The 17,625-nt window shown below is 34.9% G+C and overlaps 1 protein-coding gene across 5 annotated transcripts in view; it reads right to left on the reverse strand.

Annotated features, from left to right (window-relative positions):
* Positions 1–17,625, reverse strand: part of ZPLD1 (zona pellucida like domain containing 1) — a 356,592-nt gene that overhangs the window by 53,623 nt on the left and 285,344 nt on the right. For 4 of the 5 annotated variants that reach the window (XR_014263090.1, XR_014263091.1, XR_014263092.1 and 1 more), the window contains one exon: positions 16,253–16,650. The gene's annotated coding sequence lies outside the window, so the exon portion shown is untranslated. The remainder of the gene's footprint in view (positions 1–16,252; positions 16,651–17,625) is intronic. The other variant, XM_082460473.1, reaches the window with a different exon arrangement.

The following is a 17,625-nucleotide window of genomic DNA, read 5'->3' on the forward strand; positions in this document are numbered from 1 at the left end:
AGCCAATCAAAAGAGACACCATGCTGATATATTCTGGCTGGATATCAACCCACCTCCAAAAAATCAAAGGTTTTTGCATGGGTACCAATAACAATAAAGATAACTTCATACTTTGGTCAACTCTTACCTAAGAACACAAGAGCCCCTTTCTATTAGTACTCCACTATTTGATATTCCTTGGTTAATTCATTCATTTATTTATTCATTCCACAAATTTTTATGAGCAATTTCTAAGTATTAGACTCAGGAGACTTGGAATCAATCCAGTGATGAGCAAAACAAACATGGTCCTTACCCTCACGGAGTTTAAAAACTAGAGAGAGGAAAAGTCATTAATAATGGCATACATTAAAATATACTTAAATATATATTTGGTAAGTGCTATGAAAGAAAATAAAGAGTGCCTCAGGAAAGTATAATATGTATTGACAGGAGGATGTTTCTAACACATTCAGAGAGATAGCATTCTATTGAGCAGTTAGGATCTATAGCTAGCTCATATAGTCAAAATTACCCTGGAAATTCCCTAAATTGCCCACCTTTATGTGGGATTCCTGAGTAATATAACAATATTTTGAATGAGTTTCCTCCTGATCACTTCTGTTGTCCCACAGCTCTTGATCCTTTTAGGAAGATGAGAATAGAACCTATATTAAAAGAAAAATATCGCCTAATTCTGACTTCCAAACAGCCTTATTTTAACTCAAAGTAGAGAAAATTGCATAAAGATCCATGGTTTTTGACTACTAGAGACCAAGAAGATTTTGGTTCTCAAACATCTGGACTTTAAGAGCCAGAGTTGGAAGACTGAAGAGTTTGGAAGCCTAGAGTTTGTACTAAAGTCCACAGAGAAGGTGTGAGGTATGACAGCCATGGTGGACACAGCAAGGGCAGTGATGCTACCTAAAGACCAAACAGATGAGAATTCCCTACTAAGGCCAATTAGGACCACATGATGGTAAATGGACTAAATACCCTCACCAATACCAGGGCAATAATTATTTTTAAAGTAGCTAATGTACAGAATAATTACTACTTTTTATTTTATTTGCATAATTTTTCCTTTTTTTTTTCTTTAGTTACTCCAACATCTTAATAGACTGATTCACCCATGTGGCCTATGGGAATGTGGAAAAAGTGCAACGTCCCCTTGCTTAAGGCCTGGGTGGAGGTTGCAGCATCACATCAAGGGAACTGTGCTTAAAGGTTCTAGGTAGTTATAACAGCTAAAAGGGATAATTGGAGAAATGGAAGCCAAGGTCATAACCTAGAATATTTGAGACATTTCCTATTCCAAAATTCTACAAAGAGATAATCGAAGGCTAGGTGGTTAGAACTGACACCTGTCATACAATTCAAGTTTTCCTTTTATTTGGCTACTTCCCCTCCCCTATAATCTCCTTCTCAAACTACAAAGTTATTGCCGTACTGCTCTTCTCTTTACTTTGAAACTTGTTTCAAAGATTAGTACATTCTAACCCTCTAGCTCATTAACTTTCATCCACTCTCCCCTTAGGATTTTGCTTTTTTCCTGTCTTTCTACTGAAATTACTCTTCTATTTGTACTAGGAATCCTCTAATGACCAAATCCAACAACCTCTTTTTTTCTCACACTACTGGAAATCTTTGTAACATTTGCAATGCTATTTACACACCCTGTGAAATGCTTTCCTGTCCTAGTGTTCATGCCCTGCGTAGTCCTGTTTCTCCTTGAGTTATTTAAAAAAAAATTTTTAACATCTTTATTGGAGTATAATTGCTTTACAACAGTGTGCTAGTTTCTGCTGTATAACAAAGTGAATCAGCTATACATAAACATATATCCCCATATCTCCTTCCTCTTGCGTCTCCCTCCCACCCTCTCTATCCCATCCATCTAGGTGGTCACAAAGCACCGTGCTGATCTCCCTGTGCTATGCGGCTGCTTCCCACTAGCTATCTGTTTTACATTTGGTAGTGTACATATGTCCATGCCACTCTCTCACTTCGTCCCAGCTTACCCTTCCCCCTCCCCGTGTCCTCAAGTCCATTCTCTATGTCTGCATCTTTATTCCTGTCCTGCACCTAGGTTCTTCAGAAACATTTTTTTTTTTTTTTTTAGATTCCATATATATGTGTTAGCATACGGTATTTGTTTTTCTCTTTCTGACTTACTTCACTCTGTATGACAGACTCTAGGTCCATCCACCTCACTACAAATAACTCAATTTCGTTTCTTTTTATGGCTGAGTAATATTCCATTGTATATATGTGTCACATCTTCTTTATCCATTCATCTGTCAATGGACACTTAGGTTGCTTCCATGTCCTGGCTACTGTAAATAGAGCTGCAACATTGTGGTACATGACTCTTTTTGAATTATGGTTTTCTCAGGGTATATGCCGGGTAGTGGGATTGCTGGGTCGTATGGTAGTTCTATTTTTAGTTTTTTAAGGAACCTCCATACTGTTCTCCATAGTGGCTGTATCCATTTACATTCCCACCAACAGTGCAAGAGGGTTCCCTTTTCTCCACACCCTCTCCAGCATTTATTGTTTGTAGATTTTTTGATGATGGCCATTCTGACCAGTGTGAGGTGATACCTCATTGTAGTTTTGATTTTCATTTCTCTAATGATTAGTGATGCTGAGCATTCTTTCATGAGTTTGTTGGCAATCTGTATATCTTCTTTGGAGAAATGTCTATTTAGGTCTTCTGCCCATTTTTGGATTGAAGACAAAAAGACAACCCTCAGAATGGGAGAAAATATTTGTAAATGAAGCAACTGACAAAGCATTAATCTCCAAAATATACAGGCAGCTCATGCAGCTCAATATCAAAAAAGCAAACAACCCAATCTCCTTCATTTATGATTGCTCATTTCCTACCACTCTGATCACGCTCTTCATCTTTCTATCCTTGAAACTTCCCAACTTCATACAAATTTAAAGGTCCAGTCCCTATACTTCTCTTGTCATCAGATTTTCAGCTCTTCTCTCTCTCCTCACATCCAGACCTGTATTTCCAGCCTAAGTATTCCATATCGAAGTCCTATGTGTGTATCTGATGCAATACACACAAACCTTAACTTTTCACCCAATCACATTTTTCTCCTGTATTTTTAGCCCTCTGTTTCACTCAGTAACTCCAACTAGAGTTTTAATAGTTATTTGCAGCTCTACTGATGCTACCTCTCACATAGATACCAAAGGCTTCACTCCTGTTATTTGCAACCTTACTGGCATCTTTATTTAAGTTCCTCATCAATTCCTCAATCTGACTCCAAACATTCCCTATTAGTTTACTTTACCTCTTCCTTATCCACCCCCACCTCACACAATACGTGGTCTAGCATACGCTCTTATCACAACTTCCAGAACATGTCATGCTTTTGTTTGTTTTCTTTTTCTCATAAGCATTCTCCTCTGCTCAAATGTTCTTTTTCTCCAGGAATATGTCTCCTTTGTGGAGACTTTTCTGATTCTGGCTCCCTCCTAAATTATTTCTACTTCCAAGTTGCTTCAAACAAATTTGGCAGCCTGCTAAGTATTTACAATTTGCTGCCGTCTGTATTTTGACACTGGCACCAGGTTTAAACTAAAGTCAAGCACATCTTTTGCTCCAGAGCTGCTAATAATCCATGACATAGACTGCTCTCTTTGATTTTTTCAGTTGAAGAAACTGATTCTCCTTGGTTTTTTTTTTTCCCCAACTCTAACACTGACCCCTTACCATTCTAGTAGAAAGCATTTTTTTGTTTGTTTGTTTTAATTTTGTGGTTGGAACTCAGGCCTACTTGAAATGTGATAAATATGCCCACTAAGATCAGGAGAATGGCAAACCTGAATGAGCCAATGGAGTCGTATGAGGCCCCACGGGGTAGGCTGGAGCCCCCTGGATTTATTTCTACCCATTCAAACATCTGCTTGTATTATGATAGCTGGTTTTTAGGAGATCAAAGGACCTGGTGTGGAAATGTTGTTTCTATGACTGTGCAGCACACAAACATTATTTAAATGTTCCCTCAACATGCGCATATATCCAAAGCCCATTGGAGCATCAGATGGCAATAGGAACTGGTACCATGCCCACATTGTTAGCCTTGCTCCATTATGATGGAAATAACCGGCAAGACAGAGACAGATAGTAAGGAAAGAGGTGGGGTGTACTGTGGCATGGAGACACAGTGCCTGTAACATAATATTTGAATTTCCAATTTTGCTTGAAAAAGCAAATCAATCTGACCATGGCTCTACAATCTCCATGGCTGCAGGTGATTTGTAAAAAAGCTCCTCTTCTATCTCTATGGAGATAGAGCTCTATGGCCACATGAGATCTTAGCATTGAGATTAATCTCCCATGTGTGGAAGGCAGAGATGGGTAAAATAATCAATGTGCATGGCTGAGCAGGTTGAATGCCGGAGGCCAAAGGGTAAATGATGCCAGCAAGCAGCGATGCTTCTGGTCATTCTCCTCCCAGGATCCTGTTCCTGAAAACATATTGTGAGTGTACTTCATGGGATGATTTTTGTAACATTCATTTATCAAATATTTTATACTGTTCAAAGGACTTTGATATTTATCCATTTATTTAGAACTTACATCTCTCCTGTAACGTCATAAAGCATTAGAACAGGAAAATTCCTTAGAGGTCATTTCTCCAACATCTGCATTTACTAAAACCCAAAGAGATCTTAGATTGCCTAAAATCCTATGAGTAGTTAGTAATACTGGATCCTACACCCGCTGATTTTTCAATCTGTAGCTTCTCCCATAACTCTAAGGAGCCACCTAGGCAAGAATTTGTTCATCAGATACTTTATCAATTTTTATCATTTATTTGTTTATATAATTACTATTGATAACCATTATTTAATAGTTATTAAACATTATTTACCAATTTTACCTTTAAATTCTCACTGCAAACTTATAAGTACTATAATTGTTCCCATTTTACAGGTGAAGAAATTGAAGCACAGGATAGTTAGATAGCTTACTTTAGGTCACTCACCTAGGAGGTGGTAGAGATGGCACCTGAACCCAGGTTATCTGGCTACAGAATCTGTGCTCTTAAACCTGCACTATACTATCTCCCTACCATTCCTTTCCATACATGAAACATGAGGAGTTAGGAGAAGGGGGATGAAGAGAATATTATCTATGACTGAATAGTTAACACCAAAGAAACTAAATTTTAAACCAGAGTTATCTTGAAATGGCAAGATAAAGTGTTTCCTGCCATGGACAAAAATCAGTCTCTTGGATAATCTGAGTTCACTTAAAGAGAAAGAACAAATCTTCATTTGAATGTATCCAAGATGCAAACTAATTTTAAATACAAAACCCTGTACAGAGATATACATTATCCATGAGCTGTTCACAGCCAGGTTTTCTTCTCACAATTGAATAGATTAGTATCTTTGGAGATGAGCTCTATATTATCAAGGTTACATTCTCAGATGCTGAGGCCACCATGGACTCGAACACAGTCTTGAGATGTGACGGGTCCATGTAGATATTATTTTCTCATAGTTTTGTTTTACTTTCTCTCTCCATCCATCCATCTATCTGTTGTGGTGGTGATGGTGATTGTTGAATCATTTGGTATTAAGTTTCAGACATTTTGGCCCTTAATATTTCAGCACACATCTCATAAGAAAAAATGGACCATCTCTACATAACCACAATACCATTACCAAACTTAAGAAAATTACAATTAACTCATAATAGCATCCAATATCAATTCAATATTCAATTTTCCCCAATTCACCAAAAGTATATTTTATACCTGTTTTTTTTCCTTAATCTGGGATCCAAAAAAAGAGACCAAAAAGTTAATACAACTAAATGCAAAGGTGTATGCTTTGCATTTAAGGTGTGATAGCCCTTTAGTCTCTTGTAATACAGAAAATCTGAGCACTTTACGTTGGTAAGAAGTCTATGGTCCCACCAGACCAAAAGAATGTGAGAAAATGCAAGATCCTGTCAAAATCAGAAATATTTAAAGCTAGATGAAATTCATTCAAATATCTTGAGTCCATAAATTCAAAATTTAATCAAATATTAAGAGCTGCATGACTGAGATTGCAGAGAGAAAAACTGAGTTAACATGTAACATGAATCTAAAGAACATTAGAAATGCGGATTATATGGTCTGGAAAAGTCATGTGGGCTATAACAATTCTTCTCTAATTTATCAAGTCCTTGTATAGGCTGTAAATAAAGTTATGTTGCATGATGATTACTAATAAGAATCTACCCATTGTCCCAGTCAAAACCTCTGGCTAATAAGCAATTGCAGTTAGCTTAGAAGATAAGTGCTTTCCATCTATCAGCATCTATTAACCCCAGGATTATGTAGGCATAGAAGTGTTAAAGATAATCAAAACCTAGAGAATCATTTTTCATGTTACAGAATCTATGCATGTTGGTATTCTTAGTATTTCAAATGTGTTAGAGAATTTGACCTACTTAACTAACAGTTTTGTCCTTTTATTTTGATTTGAGATGTGGAACTGAGTAAACAATTTAGACTTTTAAGGTAAAATTAACATGATTATATATAAGATTATATATATTATTGAGATAGTTAAGAAAATGTAAGATTGAACAAATTTTAAAATCTCTTTTTAAGCACTAGTTAAATAATTTATAGATGGATTATTATAGCAGATAATTAAACTCCTTCAAACATATTAAATTGCCTTTTATAAAAATTTATTATATTCAATTTCCTATTCTGTACGTCAGTTAACTACTTGCATATAAAATCAAATATTTCTCAAAAACCTGTTAAAAAATGACTATCAAAGTCTGCTTAGACTTACAGATAAATAGAATTTGCGCTTAAAATCTTCAAGAATAGCTAGGTTTGGTCATTTATAGTTTTAATGCAATGTTCATCCTTAAAAAATTCAGAAGATATTTTTCAATTACTCGAAACAGAACATCCGGGAAACCTCACACTAAACACAGAGTAAATGGTTGTTTTGCTTCAGAAGCCATAATAAAAGCTGAGATAGAATCACACCTTTAAATGTTAAAATCATATACCACACTTTGAGATGTTTACACTCAGAGTTACAGGGGAACTAAGATCAACTGTAGGATATCAGTTTGATGTTGTCTATCTCACGCTTACATAAAGTCATAAATAAATTCATTGACTGGAATAACAGGAAGACTGAACATGCTATTTAAATTAATTGTTTCTCTTTTTTCTCCAAGATTACGTAGTTGAATTTGTTGATGATAAATGCCAGTTTGATGTAACTTCACTAAATGCACAGAATATGCATTTCTGAATATGTGTTTCTGCCCTCCAAAAGTTTTTAATCAAAAGGCAAACACTTCAGCTTTATAATTACATTATCAACATTAAAACTTCTAGAGGTTAATTTATGGAGAATATATTTATGACCTTGGGATAATGAAAGATTTCTTAGGAAAAAACATTGTTGTATCATCATAAATTACAGGCTGGGCCTCCCAACAACTTCCTTCTAGAGGCTTACTGAGATATTTTTGCTTTCATGTTGCCCATTAATTCATATAATGTGACATTTATGCAACACACACTAACATACCTTTGAATAAATATAAGCATAGGCTTGGGCTCTGGTTCCCATTTCAGCACTAATTGTCTGTGGTCTTGGGGAAGTCACATAATGTGCCTTACCCTCAGTTACCTCATGTGTGAAATGAAATGTTTGGCTAGAAATGACTGAGATGACTTCCAGTTATAAAGAGCCAATGAATGCATGATGTTTTAACAACTGTAGGAGAATATAGTGATAAATTCCCCAGAGACTTCTTTCTAAAATCATCTCCCTTATCAGAATTTAGGTTTTACTATATCAGGAAGATTTAGAGATCTTCTACTGCTTTTTTAACTTTGTCTATGACAATCAATTAGGTGGCAAATGTTGCATCTAGAACACCCTCATATCTATCTCTTGTCATTTTCATAAGAAATAAAACCTGTAAGAGGTCTCACAGCCTAATCTCAATAGTGTTAAAAAAAAAAAAAAAAGGCAATAGCCCTTTCACTTTTTGAGCAGCTCTGTCCTTCCACAGACAAAAATGGTAAAATTAAAATTACATGAAAAAATATAAATAAGTTGTTATTGGTTTTATACTTTTATTTATTTCTCCTTGCATCTATATTTGTTTGTTTCTCAAAGGTCTCAAAAGCCTTTAGGAAACAATAACCACAAAATAAAACAGTCTGCTGGTAATTTATAACAGCACTTTGTTCTGCCTGAAATACATTTTCAACCCTGTTCTCATTAATGTTCATGATTTTTTTTGTCATGTTGAACTATTTGGGGGGATGTAATATTAACCTTCATGACAACACTCTGAGGAGTACATTGAAGTGAACAGAGAGCTGCCTTTGTTTTTTAGATGTGGGAATTGATACCAAGTGGCTAAATGTTTTTCCTAGGTAACGCATGCTTGTAATAGATAATATAAAAGGAGGTAACTAAAGGAAGCTTCCGAAGTAATAATTTCTAATATCTCTAACTCAGCTATTTGCTAACAATAAAATCACATCCACAAAGCACAACACTTCGGGACATAATGAAATGAGATCCACCAACGTTTTAGCCAGTTGGATCAAGTAGCATATACACACAAAAGCATTACTCAAGAATTGATGTTGAAGTCGGGGAGAACCTAAAATTTAAATCCTTCTATTTAAACATTTCAATAAGCACCACATTAATTGTTTCTATTTTATGAATTTAAAAGGTTATGCATACATCACTGGAAGTGATCATTATATCAAATCCTTACTCTGAAAATCAGTAGTTAAGAGGACAGAATTAAGCATTAATCCTGACTTTCAAGGAGCGGCAGTATTTCTGTTTTAAAAATAACTCATTGAAAAAAAAGTTTTTGTGTGTGTGTAGGAAATATAGAAAAAATATTAAAGATTATGCTATTATTTCAATATCTTGTATATTTGTAATTTATCATAATAAAAACTCAAAATCAGGAGACCTAGTGGTAACTTATTCTGTGATAACTTGAGTAACGCATTTTGCTTCTCTTCGATTTTCTGGTTATCTGTAAAATAAGGACCTACATGATCTAAGTGGCTAACTAAAACTGGGTTACAGAACCTTTGAAAAAAGGACATTTCATCCTTTATCTAGTAGAGTTAGGGGGAAGAGGCAGAAATCAGCCTAACATTTATAGGATGAAAGTCAATGAGGTCAAGATATTGGAGAATGAGAGATATGAAGGGGAGGAGAGTTATCACTTCTTAAGAAGATAGCTTATGAGCTTTTGTGTTTTAGATGAGATGAACATAATTCTAACAAAGTTATAGTCCTAGTTATATCCAGGGTTAGGAATGTAAGACATAATTTTAAACACAATTTTTCGGCTCTCTCTCATAAACCAAAATGGTCTCTGGGATCTGAACCATCAGGCAAGCTCTAGATGGCTGTGGGCCACAGTAGGCAAGGTAAACTGCCCTTACAGTGGGTCTCAGACAGAAGTAAGTGAGGGGAAGGAGGTGAGCAGAAGGAAGGAGGTGAGCAAAAGAATGTATTATTGTGGATGAGACTGCAGACAGTGTTTCATTATAACTAGGACAGCAGGATCTTTGGCAAATTTAAACATAAATCCTCAGAGTCACGGAGATCCCACCTCTTCAGACTACTTTGGTAAATAGTCTATGAAGAACAGTATGAAAACTAAAGCTCATCATAACATAAATGTCTCTGACCCAAAGAATTACACAAAAGGTGTCACCCAGCAATACATACTTAACTACTAAGTGAATTTCAATGGGTGTTTAGTTTGGTCCATTCATCGGATGACTCCATGAAAAAGATAAAATATAAGTGGGATTTGAAGAAAAGTAGGGATTAGATCTTTCAAAAATGTTAAACAGTCTCATTTTCTCCTACATGTGACATTTGAAAATCTGTATAAATTAACTCTCTTCACTACACACAAATCAAAGCAATGGAACAAAGAACAGTTTTGTTTTCAATCTATCTGCACACCCCTTGAGGGTTTTACTGACCCCCTTAAGAGGATGCTATAACCCACAGGCTGTGCTGAAAATCATGGGTTTAGATTAGGAAAACCTTTTAAAATAACTGTTGTGCTGGTATATTAGTTTAGTGGGTCAAGAATAACATTTCTCATGAAATAGAATAGTATGGGATAGTATAGGATGGAATGGAATAGATTATTTTTGTAAAATGTTTATGTGCTATACATTTATGGATGGATGTGTGTCTACTAGATCACAATGTAAAATATCTGACTGTGAGTTATAGTCAAAAGTTTGAAACCCACCAGTTTAGAATAAGGTAGAAACATGGTACACATGGGCTAAATGTCCCTACCCACAAACAAGTTTTGACTGGTCCCACAAAAGAAGCAAGCAAAAGGATAATAATAATATAATCTATGGCTAAAGAACAAGGAGTGGGCCATAGGAAGATCAAACTCTTAGACCTGCTTCACTGCACCACACTCACTAGCCACGTGAACCAATTGATCATAGAGATGGGCAGCACAAAATAAGACCATTTAAAAGTATCGATATAAATATCACTGTTCAAAACTTCATGTTCAAATCTCTAGTTATCTCTCTGCTACATGAGTGAGATTCATCCAGTTTGTGGATTTTATATAAGAAATCATAGACTACTTCCCTCTTGCTCTGTTACACTGTCAGAAAGTTACTCTTTGAAAGTAGGTGTATGCTAAAAAAAATTAAAAGATCATTTTAACTTTTAATGGAAATAAGAAGGTGTGTTTACAATGAAAAAAATCTAAAAAATAAGTCATTTCAAAGCCAAATAAAAAAATGTGGGGTTAATATTTTGTATCCATAGCAGAGTTGTCTGAGTTAACGTGAGGAGTTTCAAGAAATACAGAAACACAAATCTCTCCCTCTAGCGATTCTAATGAGTAAGTATCCAGGGTTGAGAACCACTGAGACAGAAAAATAAGGTTTTGCTACAGCTGAGATTCCATTTATAGTTGTCTTTTTTTCATTGGTAAGCAGATTTTTTTTTCTTCACCATGGCTACACAACAAGAGTCTGAAAATAGAACCTCCAAGGAAGGACAATGCTACCTGAAGCTACAACATGGCAGCTTCTGTCCGCAAGAGTCAGCCAATCAGCAACATAGTACATTTATGAAACTACAGAAAATGAGTTAAGGCTAAGTGTTTGTTGCTTTGATATAGTTCTGACAAATAAAGTAAAAGATATTGAATCAGAAGCAAAACATTTATAGGAAAAGAAGTAAGGAATCTTCTTTCCTACTGAGAGACTATATCCTCTTGTGTTTCTTCTCTGGTCAAATGAAGTAGGATTTTATTTTCCCTTAAATAATCATGACACTTCACACCATGGCTGATGAATCCTACAAATAGACTGCCTCATCATATGTCCCTGCTCAAAATCTTTCATCATTTCTAACACCTTCCAGGAGAAAACCCAACTCTACATGACATAGTAAGAAAAAGCTCCCAAGATGAGATTCCTGCTTACCCACCCAAACCCCCACCCCCAACCTACACACTATACTTTGTGTAGTTCCCAGAGATAAGAAGTTATTTTACACATCCATGCCTTTGCTCACTTTGCTGACTTTGTCTGGAAAGCTCTTCTTTCCAACTCCACCCTCTCCCTACAGGAACATCTCTCCATTCAGCCTTTCAAGAATCAGCTCAAGCACAGCTCTTCTTTGAAAATATTCCTCTATCAAGACAACCATTCTTGTTTGTTGAGATGTTAAATTGACCACTGACTCTTCTGTGTTCCCACCAGAGTCTGTGCATCATTCTATAATAAGAGTTCTAAAAATGTTTTACACTTAGATCAAGGTTTATCAAATTCAGCACTAGTGACATTTTAGACTGGATAAATTCTTTGCTGTAGGATATTTTAACAGCATTGTAAGATGTTTAATAGCATCCTTGGCTTCTTCCCACTATGTGCCAGAAGAACTCCACCTCAAGTCATGACCACTTCCTATCTCCAGATACTGCCAAATGTCTCCTGCAGTCAAAACCACCCCAGTTGACTAAGATGTGCATCTTTGTTCTCCCCTAATAAACCTGTAAGTTTCATGAAAGCAAGAATGTTATTTTCACTTTTGTATTTAGGACTTAGCATAGTGCCAGGTCCATTGTAGATTCTCAAGCTATGTTTGTTAAAGGAATGATTATCTTGTTACAAAACGGATAGTAACACACTATCAAAATGTAGAAGATCAAGCATATCAACATCTATCCTGATCATGATAATGCTTTGGTTTTTTTTAAGGATTACATCACTACTGAAATTAAAATTTTCAATATCATCAAAACATCACTTAAAATCCTCAAATCCATCCACCCATCACTAGAAATCATTTGTATTGATTTTTGTGTGGTTTTAATACAAAAGAAAATGAGATTTGGGGTCTAGAACTTGATTTGAAATTATACCTAGGTATATAAAACTCTTGGAGTAAAAATTGCTTGAATATAGTTGGTTAACTGATTCCGTTTTTTAAAAATGCTCAGCTAGTATTTTTATGTTCTCTGAATAGCTTTAATTAATTACTTCACTTTTTAAAAAACATTCAGGGAGTATTTTTATGCCCTGTAAATAATATTTTCAATTTAAAAAATTTTTACAAACTAAACCCCATCAAAGTTAAAAACAGTCCCTTCCTAAGTCTACTTTCACTCCACTAACATTGATGGAACACATTTCTATGATCGAATTGATAAAGCAAGGAATTTTAGAAGCCAGAAATACATTACTTTAATTTTAAATACTTATTCAAAAGAAGTTCCTAAATAGAATTGCTGTGCCAGAATTCAAATATGTGAGCCCAAATATGCATAATACACAAATACACATAAGTTTTTTAAATGTATGTATTCTATGGATAATGATTTAAAATCTCTAAAAGATTATTTTAAAAGCTATCAATTATTTTAACTTCTTATATCCAAATTATTATTAATTACATTTAAAACAGAAAGAAAAGTTAGCCATGAATTCTTTCCAACTCCATAATATATCTTATCTAGAGATAAATTATTTAATTTGAAAGTACAATTCATGTAAAGTACAAAAGATTTTCATTAATGATGGTGTGTTCAACTAAGAGATAGTGTGGCTATATGAACTCTGGCTATTTATTAGATAAGCATATTTGAGCAAATATTGTATTTTAAATTCTAACAATTTGACAATAAGTGGTCTTCATTCTTTCTTATTTTCTCTAATGATGTAATTTCATATTAAATGACTATAATGTTATTGAAAGTTTAAAGTCAACCTTATTTTATAGAGAATCTTAACTTTGCAAATAAAGCCACTGACGTTTTCATTTGGTCTCAGTTCCTTTTAACCAAACTAAAAATATCTTGTGTATTCAGCATCTGAAGTTTTCACGCTCACAGCAATAGAAATAACAAAACGTCATATTAATCTATCTTTAACGTCATTGTTCTTGAGGTTTAGCAAATTTTTTTTTCTTCTTCTTCAAAGTTTGGCTCTCTATATTCTAAATGATTTTTGGTCACTTTTAAAAAATCCATAAATATCCAAGTATATGATTCTGGTTTTTATATTTTTTGAGATACTAGTACGTATAACCCACTGCGAGTTCTAGAAAACTAATACTTTAAACCAGGACTCACTAAACTATGGCCTACAGGCTGAATTCTACCGATCACCTATTTTTGTATAGATCATGAGCAAAAGCAGTTTTCACATTTTTTAAATGGTGGCAAAAAGTCAAAAGAAGAATAACATTTCATGAAAAGCCAAAATTATATAAAATTCAAAAATTCCAGTGTCAGGAATTCCCTGGTGGTCCAGTGGTTAGGACTCTCTGTTTCCACTGCAGGGTACACATGTTCAATCCCTGGTCAGGGAACTAAGATCTTGCAAGCCACTGTGAGGCGTGGCCAAAGAAAACCAAAACCAAAAGCAAAAACAAAAAACAAAAAACAAAAAATAAACCAAAAAAATTCCAGTGTCTACAAATGAAATGTTATTGAAACATAGCCACACTCACTTGTGCACGTATTTTTCTAAGGCCACATTTGAGCTACAGTGGCAAATATAAATAGTCATTACAGAGACCTAAAAAGACTGAAATATTTACTATCTGCCCTTTACATAGAAGTTTGCAGACCCTGCTTTAAACAATTAGTATATTACTATCACACACACAACATGTAAACCTGGTGAATAGGACACAGTCCATTTCTGAGGGGATTTCTTTCAGCCAATATCATTTTCTCAATAATATATTTTTCTATAAACCTTGGTAAAGGCTGTTGGTTATTAGCAACAAAATACTTACTATGATATTCTTAAAATATTTGGAAAAGTACTATTGAACTAGTTGAATTGATCATTTACTTTTGGAGGTGTTCCTTTCTTTACCTCACCATTGAAGTCTTGAGAATTTGGAATTCTTATAATTCCCCAGTTGAAATCAAATTAGACATTTAATAACAATCATCAATGACTCTGAATCTGTAAGCTCAGCCTAATGTCTACTTTATCATATCTTAATAAAGCTGTTATTCCTGGCTCCGAGCTACACCATTTTGTAATGAAGACAAAACACAGCAAACCAGATCAAGTTTAATTTATAGTCTTGACCCAGTTTACATTCCATCTTAAATACAGGGAAAAAAAAAAAGCCCACAAATTTGGTAAATTAACCAAAAAATTGAATTCCTTGCAAGCAAACATTGCTAATAGGTGTTTAAATGATACAAAAGATTATCATTCTCTACTAGTGAACTTAACACTATTCAAGCTTTTGAAAAAGCTACAAAAACATGAATTGTCAGTAATTCTGTTTGATGCCTTAACTAAATAGATAATACTCTGAGCATCTGCTCATGGTTCAAAAGTTACCTTTAAAATAAGATTTCCTAGCAGAAAAAGTCAACTTTTTATTGCCTCTGCACATTACTATATGCCTTCTTTTAAAGGGGAGAAAAAAGCTTTAAAAGTCTTGAAGGGAATGTAGAATTTAATATTTTGCATGATCGCGATACTATATTATGTGACTATTGATAACAATAACTATATTTTATTTTGAGGATATTTCTGAAAATCTCTAAATGAATGGACATAGAGCATATTTCTAGGTTTTTATATTTTGCTAAGCATTATAACAATCAGTGAAGAAAAATCAAAATTCATTTAGGGACATTTAAAAATAAGTAGGAGCAATGGTTCAAATAGTAGTTCTGATATGTGCCTCAGAAGAAAGCTAGTGACTGAAAAATAAAATAATAAAGAGATATTTTCTATTATATATTAAAAGAAATATTAAGTTTTTAACTGAATTCAACTCCTTTGTTGTTACTACCAAATTTATTTAAACTGACAGTTTAGAATTGTTTTTCTTTGGCCCCTAAAACAAATTATAAGAAGCCAAATAAATAATGTCACACTCCTGAGAACCAAAAAGATTATTATCTCCAACACATGAACCTAAGAAGTGAGGTCTCTTTCTTAACACCACAAACAACTGGTTTTACCAAAGGCAATCTTGGAAAGAAGGAGCCTTAGAGATCACCCAAGAAATGGAAATCATGTTTCCTCTAAGTCATGGATGACTTCTCCTAAGCTGTGTGAGATTCCATGTCAATTCTAACACTACTAGGCTCATCTTTAAAATAATTTTCATTTAAAAGAAAAATAGATTATAATTATCTTCAATTATCATACAATCTCTGTAATTAGAGATGATGCCGTATTCAGCCAGCTTTTCTGGTATGGTAGAACCCTGATAAGAAATCTCAAATATAAATTGCCTGTTTGCTTCCATTAATGGAATATTTGTGGGCTGAAGCTGACTGGTGGCAGACCGTGGATGGGACTGGAGTCTGGAATACAATGGTGTGGCAAACCTGTACAACATTTGACCTCAAGCTCTATGCTTAGAACTGAAGAAACTGCCCAAAGAGTCAGTTCTTTCTCCAAATCTAATCAAAATATTTCAGATGGGACTACAGTTCACAAAATAAAATTTTGTTTCCACCTTTCTGTTTCCAAATGTGGGAAGATGTTTTTCACTTTCTTTTGCTACATTTAATTCCCAGCCCAACCATTACCCATCACTGGAACCGTACCACCAGAAAAGTTTTACTGGAGGCTGCCTTATGTCATCAACACGTTATTAAATTAAAATGAATTTTCCATGCTTACTAAAAAGGGAGCATTTGTAGTCACATTAGGTGGCTTCAGTGCTGGGCACTTACCCAAGTCCCTGGTTCTGTGGAGTCAGCTGTCCTCCATGTGCCCGGCTCTGCCGCGTATGACTGAGTGTTGGCCTTACCACACTTTTTCAGAAAAGATTTGATCCTTCAAATGGGAGGTGAGTTGCTCATTATGAGAAGTCTAAAAAAAAAAGCCTGGATTTTAGACAAGCAAATGTTTCCACAGGTCCCAGAAGTTTTTGCAAGATTAATCATCACCAACATGAAACTTGAGCTCATCTTTTACAGACTTTTGTTTCCTTCCAACTACATCTCTTTCAATTTTCATTTCATTCCCTTACTCTTTTTTTTTTTTTCCTACCTGCTTTTGATCTTCTATTTTACACTGTACAGAAGTCTTGAGTGGTATGTGTGAAACGAGCCATCGTCAGCCTGCTGGTCTAGAAAAATATCATAAAGTAAGAAACAAGGCCTGAGATTGGATTGGGAGTTAATCTGCATGGTTATCAATGTCCTGTTGTGCTTCATGAAAGATGCCTGGTCCTTTCAATACTACATTTCATGTAGCGATGAAAATGAGATATGGAATATCATCGTGAAAACTAGTTTGATTGGGATAATAATGACTAAGAAGCCATCAATGCGAAAAACCTAACAGGACCCAATTGTGAAGAATGAGCTAGACACTGAACCTGCTTCACAATCTCTGCTTTTGTTTAGAGACTTCCACCAGGCTTCGGAGCCTTGGAATGGGTTTGGATGTCATCTAAGCATTCTACCCCAAAAGCTATTATCATTTCTCATTGAGAAGAAAAGTGGGAAGCTGGGATTTGGGTGCCACAGGGAAAGCTTTTTGAGATACCTTGACCATAGTAAAGCTTTGATTCATGCACTTCATGCACTACTGTGCTTAGGGATGACTGTGGGGAAGCTTGGAGCCCATTGTATAGATTTATGTTACTCCATTGGCTGTTTAATAATAATTGCTATCCTGAAAAAGGACCTTATTTTATCAGTAATACCACTAGCTGATACCTTTATAAAATTTCATTTTATTCAATTGGCTCAGGGTACTTTAACAACATTTAAGTTCTCAATTGCTTCTGTGATAGAGGCAAGTTGCCTATGGCTACTGTGAACTGAGATTAAAATCCAAGAGTTCAGCCTTTTAAGATTTCTAGTAAATCCCCTGAACCAAACTCTTTCCCTAAATGGTAAGTGAATTTAAAGCTACTATAACTACTAAAAAATAATAGACAGAGGCTATTCACATTGCCTTCTATCTCCTGTTTAGTATTGAAAGAGAGATTAGTGCTTTCTACACCAGACAAATTCAGGTTCACTTTTTCAGGGAAGTGTCAGCTCCATAAACAAGCATAGTTAAAACACCATTCTACTCCTGAGTAAATATGAGA

This window comes from Balaenoptera physalus (genome assembly GCF_965194825.1).
Source record: "Balaenoptera physalus genome assembly, chromosome: 4".
Lineage (NCBI taxonomy): Eukaryota > Metazoa > Chordata > Mammalia > Artiodactyla > Balaenopteridae > Balaenoptera > Balaenoptera physalus.